The sequence below is a fragment of the Myotis myotis genome, unplaced genomic scaffold (genome assembly GCF_014108235.1).
Source record: "Myotis myotis isolate mMyoMyo1 unplaced genomic scaffold, mMyoMyo1.p scaffold_m19_p_3, whole genome shotgun sequence".
NCBI lineage: Eukaryota > Metazoa > Chordata > Mammalia > Chiroptera > Vespertilionidae > Myotis > Myotis myotis.
In genome coordinates this window covers 186,438,678-186,455,037 of record NW_023416335.1, presented here as the reverse complement: position 1 = coordinate 186,455,037, position 16,360 = coordinate 186,438,678, and the positions used below count along the sequence as shown (strand labels likewise).

The 16,360-nt window shown below is 36.7% G+C and overlaps 1 protein-coding gene and 1 long non-coding RNA gene across 3 annotated transcripts in view; one reads left to right on the top strand and one right to left on the bottom strand.

The window, feature by feature from the left end:
• The window catches only part of PTPRO (protein tyrosine phosphatase receptor type O), a 214,382-nt gene that overhangs the window by 37,546 nt on the left and 160,476 nt on the right, over positions 1-16,360 (top strand). The window lies entirely within an intron of this gene.
• Positions 13,062-16,360, bottom strand: part of LOC118651466 — a 67,158-nt gene continuing 63,859 nt past the window's right edge. The window contains exons 3-4 of the long non-coding RNA XR_004966249.1: positions 14,199-14,295; positions 13,062-13,223 (exon numbers count right to left, since the gene is read on the bottom strand). This is a non-coding gene — a long non-coding RNA (uncharacterized LOC118651466). The remainder of the gene's footprint in view (positions 13,224-14,198; positions 14,296-16,360) is intronic.

Sequence of the window (16,360 nt, the reverse complement as noted above, 5' to 3'; positions counted from 1 at the left end):
TACTGTCTCAAGGTACTATGCAGAAACAACCCAAAATCAACATGTTATTAACCTCCAAAATATAAAGTTTATCAGTTAATTATTCATATACATATTTAACCTACAACATATAGTTACATGTTAAAAAAAATATGCCAGCACAAGAGAATATGTTATAAATATTCAGTAAATAGATCAGGAATCACTTGCTTCAGAAACTCAAAACAGGAAAAGAACCGGGTCTGTTTGGTCAAGTCAAGGTGCATTTACAAATTGTTCTGTCAGTGAACCTTACATCTGCAGTAGAAAAAGAAGTTATTCTGATTCGTCAAATAGATGAATCAAAAATATCCAGCAGGGTACCTGGTTTTGTTAAAAAGCACAAGTGACTGAATGAATGAGTTTTAAATTTGTTTTGTGGATGTTTAAAAGAATCCTTTGAATTTTGTCACCATGTAGATGTTAGGCTGTGTTATAATATACTTTAGAGCCACTAGTTTTCAACATGAAATCAAACTCCTATCTAGAGAATAACTCCCCCTTCATTATCCCTATATTCATGCCACGGTCTTCTGGACCAGAATAACCCATAAGCACAAACTATTCCATGGACCCCATTCATGGTCATTTCTATGTTTGTCATGTTTGTTACTATTACTGGAACAAACTGCTATTGCATCCCATTCTCCACGCCTCTGAAGCATCCTTGATTATCACTGAGGACTCCAGATTCACCAGAAACTGTGAAAGCCACCGGCAACTACTGAGGAAACAATGCAAAGTGAAATAACCCTGACTGGACAGTAAATAAGGACTTGAGTATTGAGCCATATGCATTATTCTTGTCCATATGCATCAGAGCTAGATGCCAGGGTTTGTACAATAGTGCCATACTTATTTTATTTTACAAATGCAATATAATTTCGATATTAAAAGTTCATCTACTCTTAAATGCTTCTAAATATGTTCTTACATTTATCCTGAACAGGTTAGGCCTTTAGAGAGCAAAGAGCATATAGGAAATACTTGTTTCTTACAGAGCATTTTCTCAAGTTCATGTATCATATTATCACATGCCCATTCTTCTATGATATAGTTTATAAAGTCTTGGAGTTCACTAGGAAATAAATTGGAGACTAGGAACTATGAGCAAAATAGGAACCAATACACCAAAAGGAATGATCCCTTACTGTAAAAGTGACTTAAACTATAATATAAATTCTAGTTCCAAAAAGTGAATTATGACATACATGTTCAACAGGTATTAATAAATTACATGAAACTTTAAAAAATTTCAATCTGAGGTAAGTATTCCGATTATTATAGACTAAAAACACAGAGCTTTCTAATTCCAAATTGCAAAAATGAAACCTATATACCAAAATGTTTTCAGTTGAAACATTTTAAAACATTATATATTTTTATTATTACTTGAACTTTTTTAAAAGTTAATTATTCAACCTAAGCTTGAAATACCTTGCAAAATGTCATGGGAATGAAACATACAAGAAGGAATAGGCTACAAATTCAAGATGGCAGAAATTTAATTTCTGTGCCGACTTCGAGTCTGTCTAGGGAGGAAATTTGGCAATCTCTTAGCAAAATAAACTAGGACTTAGTTTCTGTATGGAATGAAGTTTGAAATTAATATGGAATGAAAGTAAATATTTAGAAGATTAATTCCTTGAGCTCCTTCAATATCTTACTTTTGCAAGACTTTGCAAGTATCTTCTCCAGGGACAAAAGAAAGTAATTACCTCTCCCACACATGGTGTTTAATCATGCTCTATTTTTCGAAGAACAGCTGTGCAAAACGGGCTGGGCAACAAATTAAACACACCTCCTTCAACTTTCCTAGATTTAAAGAGATAATGACTATGTTGGGTGATAGGATCTGAATTCAAAAAGATTTTAATAGGTCAGAGCTATAGGCTGAAAAGGAGATGAAAGTGATCATGGATAAATGTAAAAGCTTAGACTTGGGTCCAAGAAACCAAATGAGAAAACTCAGGGTGGAAAAGATTTGACTTAACAGCAACAGAATAGGAAAGTGAATTGAAGCCCACAAAATTTAGAAGCTTTATTTGACAAGCAGTTAAATATGAGTCAGTGATCTGATCTGACTAACAAAAAACACCAATGTGACTCATACTACACAAGCAAAAGCAATCATGTCCAAGACCTAACTTAGGTCGACACACAAAAAATAATTGCAAAGGACTTAAGGCTCTTTGCAAATAAATGCCATCCCTGCTAAAGCTCATTTAAAAAGCGATCAGAGAATCTGACTTATGTAATGTTCACTTTGCTAAAATTCCAAGAATTCCTCTTATGACTGAAATTGTAAACTAGTAGACACTTGGTGCATCAGAAGATTATGCATATTAAAATATTAGCATATACATCATACATAAATCAGTAAAACAAGGTTGGGATAAAATGAGCTTACATTGGAGAACTATCGGCTTAGCTTATGCCACACTTGTTAAATCCACATTACATTCATAATTCTGGCAAACACTGACAAACAGATCATCATACAATACAGAGGGAAAATTTAATCTACATAAGAATCACAAGAGGATCCAGGAAAATGACCTATAGGACATTTTTGAGGTTTTACTCCAGAACATAAGATTGCAATAGGACACATGGGCCAGGAGATAGACGACACCTCAAAGCATATGTGCCTTTATGAATATTCGTTATTATAGAATTGGTACATTTCCCAGGTGGAAAAAGTGTCTTCTTGGCTTCCCTTTCTACAAATAAATCACTGTAGTAAAAACTCTCAAAGGAGTGACAGGTGGGTTTTCTGGAAATATTTACCATAATTGATTCCTGTGGGTTCCTAAATGCTTTCGTCCAAAACCTCATTCATCATCTTACTGTCTATTTCATTGTAATTACAGGGTTTTCTATTACTATATCATGACAGGTCAAAGCAGTGCTGTCTCAAAGGAGCCCTTGTGTTAGAAGGAGAAAAACACATCCACACACGACCCAGCAATGCAGGTTCATGACTGTAATTAAATTTACAGGGGAGTCCTCCTTGTTTGACAAGGAAGGAAGTGGGATGGTTTTCAGGACTTATTAAGTTTTAGCAACAATGCGGGATAACTGCCCCAAAACTTTCTCTGAATTTTTGTAGTGTTTATAGACATTTGGCTGAATAACGAAAAGACTGAATGATTTTGTTCTACAAAGGATTTGGTACATATTGGTATTGCTGAGCCATACACTTGAACCCTTGGATCACTGGTCCCATTCATTGAAAAATATGAACATGCTCTTTGAAGAAACAGATATACCAAAATTTGCTATTCTAATATGAAGTCATTGCAGTTAGAGACTTCCAGCCTGAGGTCCAAAAATAATGCCATTTTTAACGGGTTGATTGCTAAATCTCTTGACTTTTGCATTTCGACTTATTCTTTTTCCTTTCTCCTTCTGAATTGGACTCATTTCCTTTTCACAGTTAAGCTTTGTCCCTGCTCTGCATCAATTCTCCAACTTTGACCATTTGTTTCTATCTTTGACAAGAATTCTGAATCTTTGTCTTCTCCTTCGTCCATCGCCATACCCTCCAGTTAAATCTGGCCAACCCACATGATCATACAACTTATGTGGGTTTCAAACAAAAGTATAGAAAAAATTGTCTTCAAAAGTAAGAACAAGTCTGACTTTCAAATCTTATCATTTGAAATATGTTTAGGTCTTTGGAATTCAAAAATGTTCTTATTGCCACATGGTTTTTCTTTTGCTTAAGGGAGATATGGTTTTAAAATAAGTGGAAAAGCAATACTTTACCTTAGATGAATGGAAATGCATAGAAGTTGTGTTTTATCTAAGTAATAGATTTTCATTAAAGGAAAAGGCAGTTTAAGGTAAATTTATTAAACTAAACTAGACAAGACCAAAATAGCTTCAAGTAGCTGAGCAAATGCCTAAATGGTGAGATTCACTTCACCCTCACTCTCATCTGATGAGCCGAGTTCCAGTAGCAGCCAGCTCCCCTTGCTGCCTAGGACTCCCCATTCTCTCAAGTTTCCGTGGCTCCCACAGAAAGTGGGAAGCCCTCCTATGGAAAATGGCAAGCTCTGAGCTTGCTACCAAATCCTGCTTTTGGCTATTGGCTATGTCATGCTGGGACCGCTGATGTTTGTCCTTTTGGCAAAGGAAAGATGCCATAGACCAATTCCAGCATGCCATAATTTCAAGAGTTTCATCAAAAGGTTGATGAAACTTGGGGACTCAACAGGGTTGAGTCACACATGTAGTCACCTGTTGGGAATGGCTAAAGGCATTTCCCCAAACCTGAATAGTAAACTAATTGTGGCTGCCAGACAGTTAAAGGGCATCTTAATCTGCATGTTATTGCCTCCTACTGGGCAAACACCTGAACAGCCGCAGGCTATTCCCCAAACTGACAATGCTTCTGTACCCTTTGAAACCTTGCCCTTTGAAGTGTATTATCTCCACTTTGCCTTAGGACAAATTGTGTTAATAAAGGCAAGGGTCCTAGATAAGGAGGGAGTCTTCAGTTCCTTTAGCTGAAGGTCCTCTGACCCCCAATGCCTTTCAAAATTATATCTTGTCTCTGGACTCTTTATTAGTCTTTGGATTCCTATGTCATCTACGAGCAGCCCCTTTTCCAGATTCCTGAACCCTTCTTGATGCTGGGACATGAGCACCGGCATAGAAAGGGAGAGATTTCAGTACAGAGTCTGAGTTTGAGACAAAGTTCAGAGAAGGGCAAGGAAGGAAGCAGGGTTCCCAGAGTAAGATTTAAGAGGAATTAGACTTTTGCTTTTAAATTTGTTGCTAATAAATGTCTTTTAAGGGAGTTGGACTTTGCAAAATGTCTCATAAAAGACATTTTGTTCACCAAATTCTCCTCATAAAATCCTTCTGTGTGTCAAGTATGTGTGGTAGGCTATATATATATACACACACACATATATAGATACAGATATAGATATAGATATAGATATAGATATAGATATAGATATAGATATAGATATAGATATAGATATAGATATAGATTCCTAATGAATCACCCATTCAGATGTGCTGAGGATGTTTTCTGCCTTTTTAGCATTTCGGGATGCAATTGAGAACTTGAGATGCTTGATTAATATAAATCTTGGAGCCTAAGGAGAATAAGCTAGGAAGCTCTTCACCCTTTGCTGTCTATAGCAGAGGCCATTGGTACAGAAGTATAACTTTCTAGTTCCAAAATGCCATTAATCAGAATCAATGTCAATTATGGAACTAATGAGGAGATTCTTACCGATTATGAAACCCAGCCCCTCGGGTTTGACCACAGTGGCTATCTGGCCATACAATTTGATAGTTTCTTGATGATCTTAAGAGAGGAAGTAAAGAGTAACTTCTCTAGAGAGAGAAAGCTAAAGTCCATTTAGGTTAGCTACCTTGCCCAAGATGACAGAGGTATAAAGTGGCAGGATATGATTAGCAAGAAAGAAGCAGGCAATGGGGAAAAAAAATAACAACAAAAAAACTTCTCTGATTAAAACACAATGAATAGGAGGGGTTTTATTTTTCTTTAAGAGGAAGAACAGTGCAATTACACAGATTAGAATGTAGCCAAAAGAGTAAAGCCAAGTACTTGAAAGTGAACTACTATGCAAGAACTTGGCTTGTGTTCATTAGTAAACTACTGGCGTGCGGGATGGGCATGAGAAGGATCCATAGGACTCTCCCTACTGGCTTGTGAATTGAACCTGCCATGAAAGTAAGCCAGATATTAATGTTAAAATATGATGAAAATACTCAGTTTTCCTTTATCATTTAGGCTGAGAAATAAACTGATTGCCTTACCAGTACCAAGAGTTTTCACAGGAAGCATTGCAGAGGATGTTGTGTTGGATTCAGACTAAAACTGGTGCAAACGGACCATCTATATTTGTCAGTTGATTAATTAGAGTTGGTGCTGAGTCAGTTAATGACATGACAATAACAAGGGCAGATTACAGTGTGAGTTCATAGGGTAGGTAGTAATTAGTGTCTCCAGATGTTTTCACATGGAATCTTATTAAAATACATGGAAAATTTAAAGTAGAATTAATTACGGTGCCTATGAGAAGCTGTTACCATATTCGGATCCATAGCTAAAATGCTAAGTGAAGTGGGCAAAGGGGTTTGGTAGAAACAAACGTAATTATGGAGTCACACAGTTGAACACAGGCTTTGCTGCCTTGGACTGTTAATGCTACCATAGTGATGGCAAACTGTTCTGTGAGAGATACACAATAGAACGGGAGGAGAAAGTAATTTGGGTGCTAAGATTGGCATCACAACTGAGGCCCCTGAGAATGAATCTTCATCATTGGTTTTATATTGTTTTATATGAAGGATATTTTGGAGAAAAATATCTTAAGAATGATGGAAATTGAGAGGTTTCTAAAGCTTCCCAATGTGATTTTAAATCTATTCTCAATTTCAGCTTTACTTTTCATCTTTTTCCCCCCCACCACTCTGCTGCTTCTTGAGTATAATGTATTATCAAACTCTTCTAGCTTTTTATTCGGGACAATGTTGATCTGTCAAAAGTTGAGGAAACAGGAATGCTGAAATGATCTAGGTAAAGTAATATTTATTTAAATATAATTATCATTTGTGCTCACTTCAGCAGCACACATACTAAAATATAATTATTAAACACCTATTATGCAAAATCATTTTCTATAACATAGTGACTGACATTTAATCAGCACTCAAATAAATGTTGATTTTATTCTTCTTGTTTACTACCAAGGATAAATTTGCTCAGAGGAAAAGATGTTAGAAAACAGAAGAACAATGATTACAAATTTAATATAAAGTTCTAAAAGAGAATTCTTAATCTGCCTTCCAGAGTAATCTTAGAGACTAAGTATGTAATTTTGTACTGAAATGTATATATTGGGGGTGATAGCCCATACTATACATCATATTTTTTCAAAGATTCTACCAATTCCAAAATGCAAAGAACAATTGATTGAAGAAAAGGCATGAGTATTCCGAATATGTCTGATAATTGGTACAAACATTTGTTATCACCTCCAAAATTAATTTGATCTTTAGCCTTCTCCAGTAAAAAAAATGTTACTACCTCTAGGAAAAAGTCCAAACTCCCTAAGATTTTGTTGAAAACAGTGGGAGAGGAGACTAACCTTACCCCACAAAATTCCTAATTTCCCACACATGCACAGTTGTTCCAGACCCCCACGCCTTTTCTCATGCCCTTCCTGTGTCTACAGGCTGTTCTCACCCACCTGGTGACACCTCCTCCTCATCTTCAAATGCCTCGGCATCCTCAGCATAGTTCGATGCTTGTTCCAAAAGCTCCCCTAATACTTCATTCATTGCCAGCTTCTCCCATGTGACCATAAATTCACTTTGGGCAGGGGTCATGGAACTGAGTATGCCAGGATCTAGAACATAACTGGGTACTATACATCTCTGCTGAATGAATGAATGAATGAATGAATGAATGAATGAATGAACTAAAAAACAAATGAATAAAAGGCCAATAATGCGCAAATTATTTAAATAAGGGAAATATGGCTGGAATACTAATGTTTTACTGAGTAACAAAACAGAAAAATCTTAAGCAGTGATTTCAAAATTCAAAAGCATATCTCCCTGATGATGCCTATCTCAGAACAGTTTCTGTATTACTGATGTTATGCCAGAATTCAAGGTTTTTTTCTGATTCTTCCAGAGCCTACAGCTGTTCATCTACAGGGCTGATAATTCCCCCGACCTCACAATTTTACTTATGTGAATTATGACACTATAAGGAAAGCAAAAGAGATCCACTTAGCTGCAAACAGTGCTCATTACAGAACAACCTATAGCCAGGCCAGTGCAGAGGGCCTTTGGGAGTGCTAGACGAGAGAGGGAATTTTTTCCTTGCAAGCACAAATTATTTTTCAACTGTGAAAAGCTATGTGCAGGTTTGTCCTCTTAGCAGAAGTATGATCAGTTTCCATCATGTGAGAAACAATATGTGGATTACCCAGAAAAGTTTCAATGTTTAAATCAAATTCAAGGAAAAATTACGTGAATTCAAGAATAAACATTACACTTACATTTTGTACAGTTCTTTTGGGTAATAGAGAAGATATATCCATCCAACAATCCTCAGTTATATTGTAAAATTCTGTATTTTAATTAAGATATTGAGACTTCTTTCTTCCCATACTTTAAACTGCTAAGAAATTATGAGATTTGGAAAACCTTTGGTGACAACCAGAGTCCTGTCATTAGCAAATGCCAAAATAATAATAATAATACACCTAAAATGATAAAGTACTAGTGTCTGGGCTGAATAACTCTTTAATTGGAAATAATTCATGTTTAGTATTCAACATTAAGTGGTGACTAATAACTATATCATGTGCTTTCTTAAATAGGATAGATAACAACATGTCTAATTTTAATGTAATTCAGTGAAAATTTTACCGTTACTCTAAAATGCTATCTGATTACTTTCAGAGGAGTTAAAAAGTTTTTTAGTAGTGAGCATATCCATCAAGTGTTACCAGTAAAGGTCCTTAAATAATTTTATTCTCTGAAATTGTTGCTATAAATGACTAGAAGGTCTTAATATTTAATAAGTACATATTGTATCCTTTTGGAAACAATTCAAAAGAGGAATTTGTTCTTTGCTTCTTCCTAGAAAACATCTACTCTTGTTTGACCTCCTTCCTGGCTCTCACTGACTGATCATAGAAAAAGGCCTATTTTTTTCTTTCTTACAGAAAGATCTATTTTGACAGTTATTTTTTCCCTCCAGGGAATCTTTAAATAGCAAGGTAACAAGAATCTCAGAGTGAATGGTACAGTGAATGTGAAAAAGAAGAATGACATTCAGAACAACTTTTCCTCAGTTTCACATTCAGGGAGCTCAGTTTACTAATGAAGAGATTTAGTCTAACCATGTTCCCCGAATATTGCTGTCACATTTAGTAAATTGCTTTTAGAGTGTCGATTTAATATTATAGCCTCATCCTCTCACACAGCTTTGACTATCATCCAAGTCCATCCTTTCACCTTAAATCCAGGCTTGCAATGCCCAATGCTTTGTAAATGAATTCCATATTCAATTTCACAATTTGAGATTAAGCTGTTAATTTCTCCAGTCCAACAAGAAGCTCTCCTCACAACATCGCCTGTTTTCCATTGACACAGCCAGTTGGTTATCCAGGCTCAAGATATTGATAGCTAGGACTCAGCTTCCCCTTCACTTCATGTTTCTAGAGAGTCTCCAAATAAAGGTTTCCTCCTAAAACTTTTTCAAGTTGTATTTTAATCTTGTTCTCTGGTGCCCATTCTTCATGCTGTATCATAAAACTGAGATAACTTAGTGTGAAAAACCATGGAAATACGTATCAGATAATGTGTAAGTCCTAAGCCTAGGATGATGACAATGTTAGTAGTGGCTCTAGAGGCAGAGAAAGCAAATCCATATGCAGAGAAGGTGTCCATTCATAAAAGATGAATTTCTGCGCCTTCTACAGAGATTGAGTCTGATAAAATCAACCTACCACCAAGTGGCTGACTGGCCTTCTCGAAGGATGGTGTCGTAATGTGAACTCAGTGTTCTCTGTTCCTGACTAGATGGCAGTAGCTAGATAAACTTTAGAGAAAGGGAGCCCTGTGATTGAGCCCATATAACTATACCCCTGCCACTGTGGTCATTGCTCATGGAGGTTGCTAAAGAAAGAGGCTAGCTGATATCCATAGGACAAGTCTTCCTATCTACTTGGTTATTGAGTTGCTTCTTCTCAGGGAAATGTTCCCTGATGGGTATTAACATGAGACACAAACAAATACACACACATTGCGTCCACTTCCATAGATCCAATCGCATGCATCTTCCTAAGATTTTATTGTCGCTTATCTTCTAATTGTCTTTCTTCTGAGTCCTGAACAAGTAGCTAAACCATTCGTTCTGTCCAGAAACCCAAGACTCAGACCACTTATCCTCCTATGGAAAGTGAACTTCCAAATGTTATCTTTGAAGATTTACTGCCATCATCATGTCTTTTAGAGCCATCCCTAAGTGAGCCTAGAGTGTACCAATTATTCAGTAAAGTTAACATGAACAAATGACACCAACTTATCTATGACTCAGGCCTCAGTGTTGTCTCCTTTGTCATTTAGTTATAGGGAACCCTATGATGCTATAGCCATGAGTTGTGGGAGAAGGATTGGTACGACACAGCTGATTTAGGCCATTACATAACTATGTAATTTACTTGTGTCATCTGAAACTTCTCAGGCCCAGTCCTATGATACATTTACAATAAATCACTTCTCTTTTGGCCCACACTTGTGACTCAGTGGATTAGATAATATACAGCTTTATTCCAATAGTAAATTGGTGTTCCAAGATTAACCCTCTACTATGTTCCATTATCACACAGGAATTATGTTTTCCAAATGTTGCTACAGAAGGCATGGCTTTGTTCTCTCTAGTACCATAGGGGTTTTGCTATGAGTCTCCTATTGAGGTCTTACCTTTATTAGGCTGCCTAGAATGCTGGCCACTTCCTGCTAATCATGTCAAATTACCATTTATTTCACCAGTATTAGGAACCAACATGATGTGTTGCGGAACATAAAAAACAATCGAAGTCTCTGCAGACTATATAGTGACAGAGAGCAGATTTAACGCAGCTCTGAGGCAAGACAATGAATGTATATTGCTGTCTTTCCCATGTAAAACTGATCTTGTTTTGATTTCTCTTACCCAGGAGGACTGAGGAGAACACTTTCACCAAAGCAGTAGTATCCACTTATCAAGCACAAGAGGCCGAGTTAATCTGCTCCCCAAAATATACCAGCTCCAACATGTGGTAATTAGGCTTAGCATTTGGTTAAATTTTGATAGTTCACTGTCATATTGCCATGATCCATCTGGCTTATGCAAGGCCCAGAAAAATCAATTAATTGGCATTATGAGGGGAATCTCATTGTTTTTTTAATATTTAATATTTTTTATTGGTTTCAGAGAAGAAGGGAGAGGGAGAGAGAGATAGAAACATCAATGATGAGAGAGAATCATTGACTGGCCACTTCCTGCACACCCCACACTGGGGATCGAGCCCGCAACCCATGCAAGTACCCTGACTGGGAATTGAACTGTGACCTCCTGGTCATAGGTTGATGCTTAACCACTGAGCCATGCTAGGCAGGCTGCAACTCTATAGTTTTAATGATGGTGTTAATGTCTGAAATTCATTTTGACACGAAGTTCGATGTCTGATTGCTATCTTTGCTGGAGGCGATGCAGGGTATGCAGTTTCAAGGGCTTTTACATGGCCTTTCCTACCACACTTGCTGGTGCTCCCTAATGAGGTAGCCAGTGTGAGAGTTCTAACCACAGAGTGTCACCACCCTAATTATACATTCAGGAGCCTGTGGAAATAATTACAGCATTTGACCAGGTCCACTTGAGATGGACTTGAACCCCAAGTCTACTTATCACCTGCAGAAGATACCACAGGAGTAGAAGAAATCACACATAATAGAACAGATAAGGACTATGATAACACTTAACATTTAAGAGGGACGCAGAGGGAAAACATGCAGTAAAAGAGACATGGAAACAGAGATGAAAATGGAGAATAAAGCGAGAGTAAGAGCCAACAAACTAGGGAAGAAAATATTTTAAAGAGTATAACAGTGAAATTAAGAATGAAATAAGGCCAATAGATATAAAAAATAGGAAGACTATTTTCCTTTGCTTGAGCTATCGAAGCAGAAGAGCAGGGGCAGATGCCAAATTTCATGGGGTTGAGAAGTACAGGGAAGCATAGGCAATGGGTTGACACTATTTTAGTTAGTTGGCTCGTGAAAAGACTAAGAGTGAACGGATGATGGCTCGAAGGGGAGGAGGAAGCAGACAAGGAGGTGGCTGTTATTTAGGATTGGGACAGGTCTGCAAGAACTTTAGTCAGATGACAGAGAAAAATCAAAGATATAAACGGGTGATAAAAGATTCTTCTTTCCCTAAAAACCTTTGTTCTTCCAATTCTAATGTGAATAATAAAAAATCTTTCCATAGTCCCTTTGGAATTGAATCTTTAATCTTTTATATTGGCTAGTTTTATGACCAACATCTTAATTTTATTTTCTTATTGCTTGTAGCTTAGTGCAATAAGATTTGCAAGACTAGTAAGTGTTAGACTGCAGCATGAGAGAAGGAAGGCATATTTCCACAATTATCTTGCCTAAATTGAAGCTGTCCAAATTTGAATTACTAGTGCTTTTTAAGAGATAACAACCCATTTCCTTTTATTGTCTTTTAATATATGACAGCATTACAGAATTAAAGATCACACACTGATGATGAAAGCCATTGTATTGGAAAATGGGATATTCTGGTGTGCCTGAAAAGATTGATTAAGCAACGAACCAAGACAAGTGTATGGTTCTGTCAAAGTAATCAGGCCTTTGGGACTACTTAAGGTTATAAACAAAAGCAGGTGTCTAATTCCTCATGAGTCCTTTTACCATTGAGAACACAGACACCAATATGTGTATGTGTGCGTGTAGTATACCATTTCTAGAAGGTCCTGTATTCTATAGAAGTTATTTTCTTTTATTTCTCTTTATGAGGAGGGTGCCTCTTTGGATGTGTTCTTATAGAAATGTATTTAAATATGTGATGTGATGTATACAAATGTGTGTGCCAATATACACAAAAATATACAGGTTCATATATTTTAAAAGTATACATTTTGGTGTATACATTTGTATGTTTGCAAGTGCAAATTAAGGTTTAAACATAGGTGCTGGACTTATTGAAATCACACTTGGCTCTTCAATTGTGATTTTAAAAATCCCTTAAAAATATGAGAAAATAATTCAATTAGGCATTATAATTAATTTTGAGAAAAACACAGATCTCCTTAGTAATAGTATAGACTTAAATGTTACTAAGTAACTATATTTTTAATTGGAGTTATTGCAAAAAAATTGCTTTGAGTCAGCACTCTTTATATAGCTAAAAACTAACTGTAAAAAATTGGATTTAAAATATGATTCTTAACATGATGTGATGATAACGTGTGATTAAGGAAAAATCAAAAGGAAACTCTTTATTGAACAAAGAACCTGAAAATAGAAATCCATAGTGCCAGAGCTGATATCTACGGGCTCATTCCCTGTTACGTTTTTCATCTGAGATAGGCTCCCTCTTTGACGTTGTATGGACTTTTATGATCCTGTAGAGGAAGAAAATAAAATGGAAGTCAAGGAAGCCTTTTTATTAGGTCATTTACTCCTCTGGCCATAGCCCTTTCCTTTGAGCATTTACCATAAAACAGACCTAATCTTTTGCCTACCCAGAAGAAGCCTAACGAAAGAAAATGGAATTGCAGGAGGACCACACACAACGTAGATAGAGTGTTTTTAGGAACTACTCTGCCCCGAAGTGGCTGAGCTCTAGGAATGATGTAATTAAGGTGATCTTGGAGAATTTCACTATTTTGGGATACCCAGGAGTTTGGCAAAACATGAGTTATTGGATGTATTGTTTTATTTATTTATTTATTTTTATTTTTATTTTATTTTTTTTAAATATATTTTATTGATTTTTTACAGAGAGGAAGGGAGAGGGATAGAGAGTTAGAAACATCAATCAGCTGCCTCCTGCACACCTCCTACTGGGGATGTGCCCGCAACCCAGGTACATGCCTTTGACCGGAATTGAACCTGGGACCTTTCAGTCCACAGGCTGACGCTCTATCCACTGAGCCAAACCGGTGCTGGCAGTTTTATTTATAAAGTATCACTAAGACCATACCACATTTGTCCTCAATAAGAAGGTACTGAAATAATATAATACTTTAGTCATTGGTCTATCATCAAAATTTCTAACTCAAAAAATACATTTCTTCTTAATTAGATTTGCTATCCTTAGCCACCAAGATTGAAGCAACTGATAATATTTATATCTCTAACAACTGTGTTTCATTTGTACAAAAGAAGAACAGAAATAGGCTTTCATTAAGCAACAACGATGTGCCAATCTCTGTGAAATATGCTTTCACGTGTGTTGTTTACTCCTTGAAATAACACTAAGAGATTAGTACCATTATCCCCATAGTATAGACAGTACAATGAAAAAGTTAGGTTCTAAGCCTGATCTTTATGATTTAAAAGCCCACCTTGGGCTCGCAGAGAGAATGAAGACTTACTTCAGTGAGATTGTTTTGAATTGGTCTCAGTTATCCAGCCAGTGTTCTTTGAAACAGCCACACATCATTGAACTTGGATTTTGCAAACTCACTTCACCTGTGAGAACATGAATATGCATAGCCTTCAGTGCAGTCCATTGAGAAGACCAAATGGGCCACAGGGGATAGGGTTTGTGGCTTTGGTCTCAGTTTATTCATCCATTAACCAACCTTTACCGAGCAAATATGTGCAATCTACTATTTTAGGAACTAGGAACAAAAAAGAAAAAGTTCTAGCTCTCAAGAATATTATATTCTATTGATTTCTGTGCGGGGGAGGAGGGGAAGTGGGGGAATATACAGATAATATACAAAAAATATCTGAATACTAATTGACCAATATAAGCAAACACATATCTACTTGAAAACTAAAATCCTTTTGAAGGAAGTTGGAAATATGCATTGTTATGGCAATGTACTACCTCCCCTGACCCTAAACCCTGCTTTTAGTTACCCTGAAGAATTAAGTAAAAGGAATAAACCCCAAATCAAAACCAATAGCCACAAAACAGGCAGCATGGGAGCAAGGCAAGAATTAACTGATGCTCCCAATGCAGTTCTGCTCCCATCTTTAATGTGAAGATAAATATAAGAGAGTAAGGAGAAATTTTAAGTGATCACAGTGGGACCGGTGTAAGTGGGATGGTGAGCCCTTTAGATACTAACAATATCATTAGCAGCACATTAAATACAGTGCTTATTGTACTGGCGAAATTGGTTGGTCATAGAAGCATAGCATTGTTCATGTGCTCAGAAATAGTCTCTTAATAACCCCCTTTTTTGCACACTATTTTTAGATAATGGTTCTTGGGCACCCTGAAACCAAGGTTTCTTTCCATGTGCAGTTTTACTTTTTTTTTGTTCTTTGATCCTCTGGGAACAGTGGAAAAAACTGACAGAGATATGCTCCAATTCCAGGTCTTCTATTTATATGCTAGCTATAGCTATATTTCTTCAGAAAAATGACTCTCTGAATCTTGGTTTCTTAGAAACTTCATCTTTATTCTAAGAACAATAGAGGGTGGTGAGAATTACATTTAATTTAAATTGCCTGTCATATAGGTAGGCATTTAGTAAATTTAGTTAAAACCTTGGAATATCTGTTGTTTCAACACTATATGACTAATCTACACTAATAAAAGAGAAAGATGCAAATTGGCCATTCCTTTGTGACACCCACCAGCTAATCAGGAGTGAGTATGCAAATTAACCCAACAAAGATGGCGGGTCAATTTGCATATGGAGGTGCCGAGTGGCTGGGACACTTGCGTCATCATCATGGTGACGACGCAGGCGTTCTGCACTGCCCCAGCCACTGTAGGCCTCCTGGCAGCGTGGGAAGGTGGAAAAGCGGCTCCAGGCCTGAATGAAGGCAGAAAGGCATCTCTGGGCTGGAGCAAAGGTAGTGCCGGCAACCAGGGGAAGGAAGGCCCATTCTTGCACAAATCTTCGTGCATCAGGCCTCTAGTCCTTTATAAACACTTTATTTTACTAGCAACTATGTTTCTGATTGAAAGTGAGTCCTCAATAAATACCTGTGGATTGGATGTTCATATTTTATATTTCAAATATTTTCAATATAGTGCACTTAAGGAAAGAACTATGTACAACTTAGTTACCATCTTTAGGCATATCAAATGATCCCACCACTAGTGTGTTAATTCAGGAAGGAAACCCAGTCTTCTCAGGGTTTTCTTTTTTTCTTTAGCCTTTGGCTCAAACCCAGAAAAGCTTTCTAACCATTAGAGATGCCCCACAATGGAATAGACTGGCAAGCTCAGAGGTAAGCTCCAAATTCCTACAAATGCTAACAAAGAGGCATCCATCAGGAATGTGGTAGAGATTTCTAAATTAGTTGAAAATTGCTCAAGATGATTCCCCAGGTCTCTTCTCACTCAATGATCTCATAATTCTAAACAGCACATAGTGCTTTATTTAGAAGCAAGTAAGAAAAAGGAGCCTTTGATTTCCCATTGCAAGTTTCACAGGGACACTTTGAGCATTATATAAAGTATATAAATTTTCTTTATAGGTAATAATATCTAAATATATATATATATATATATATATATATATATATATATATATTTAAAAGGCAAACTGACCAAGCATACATCTGTCCA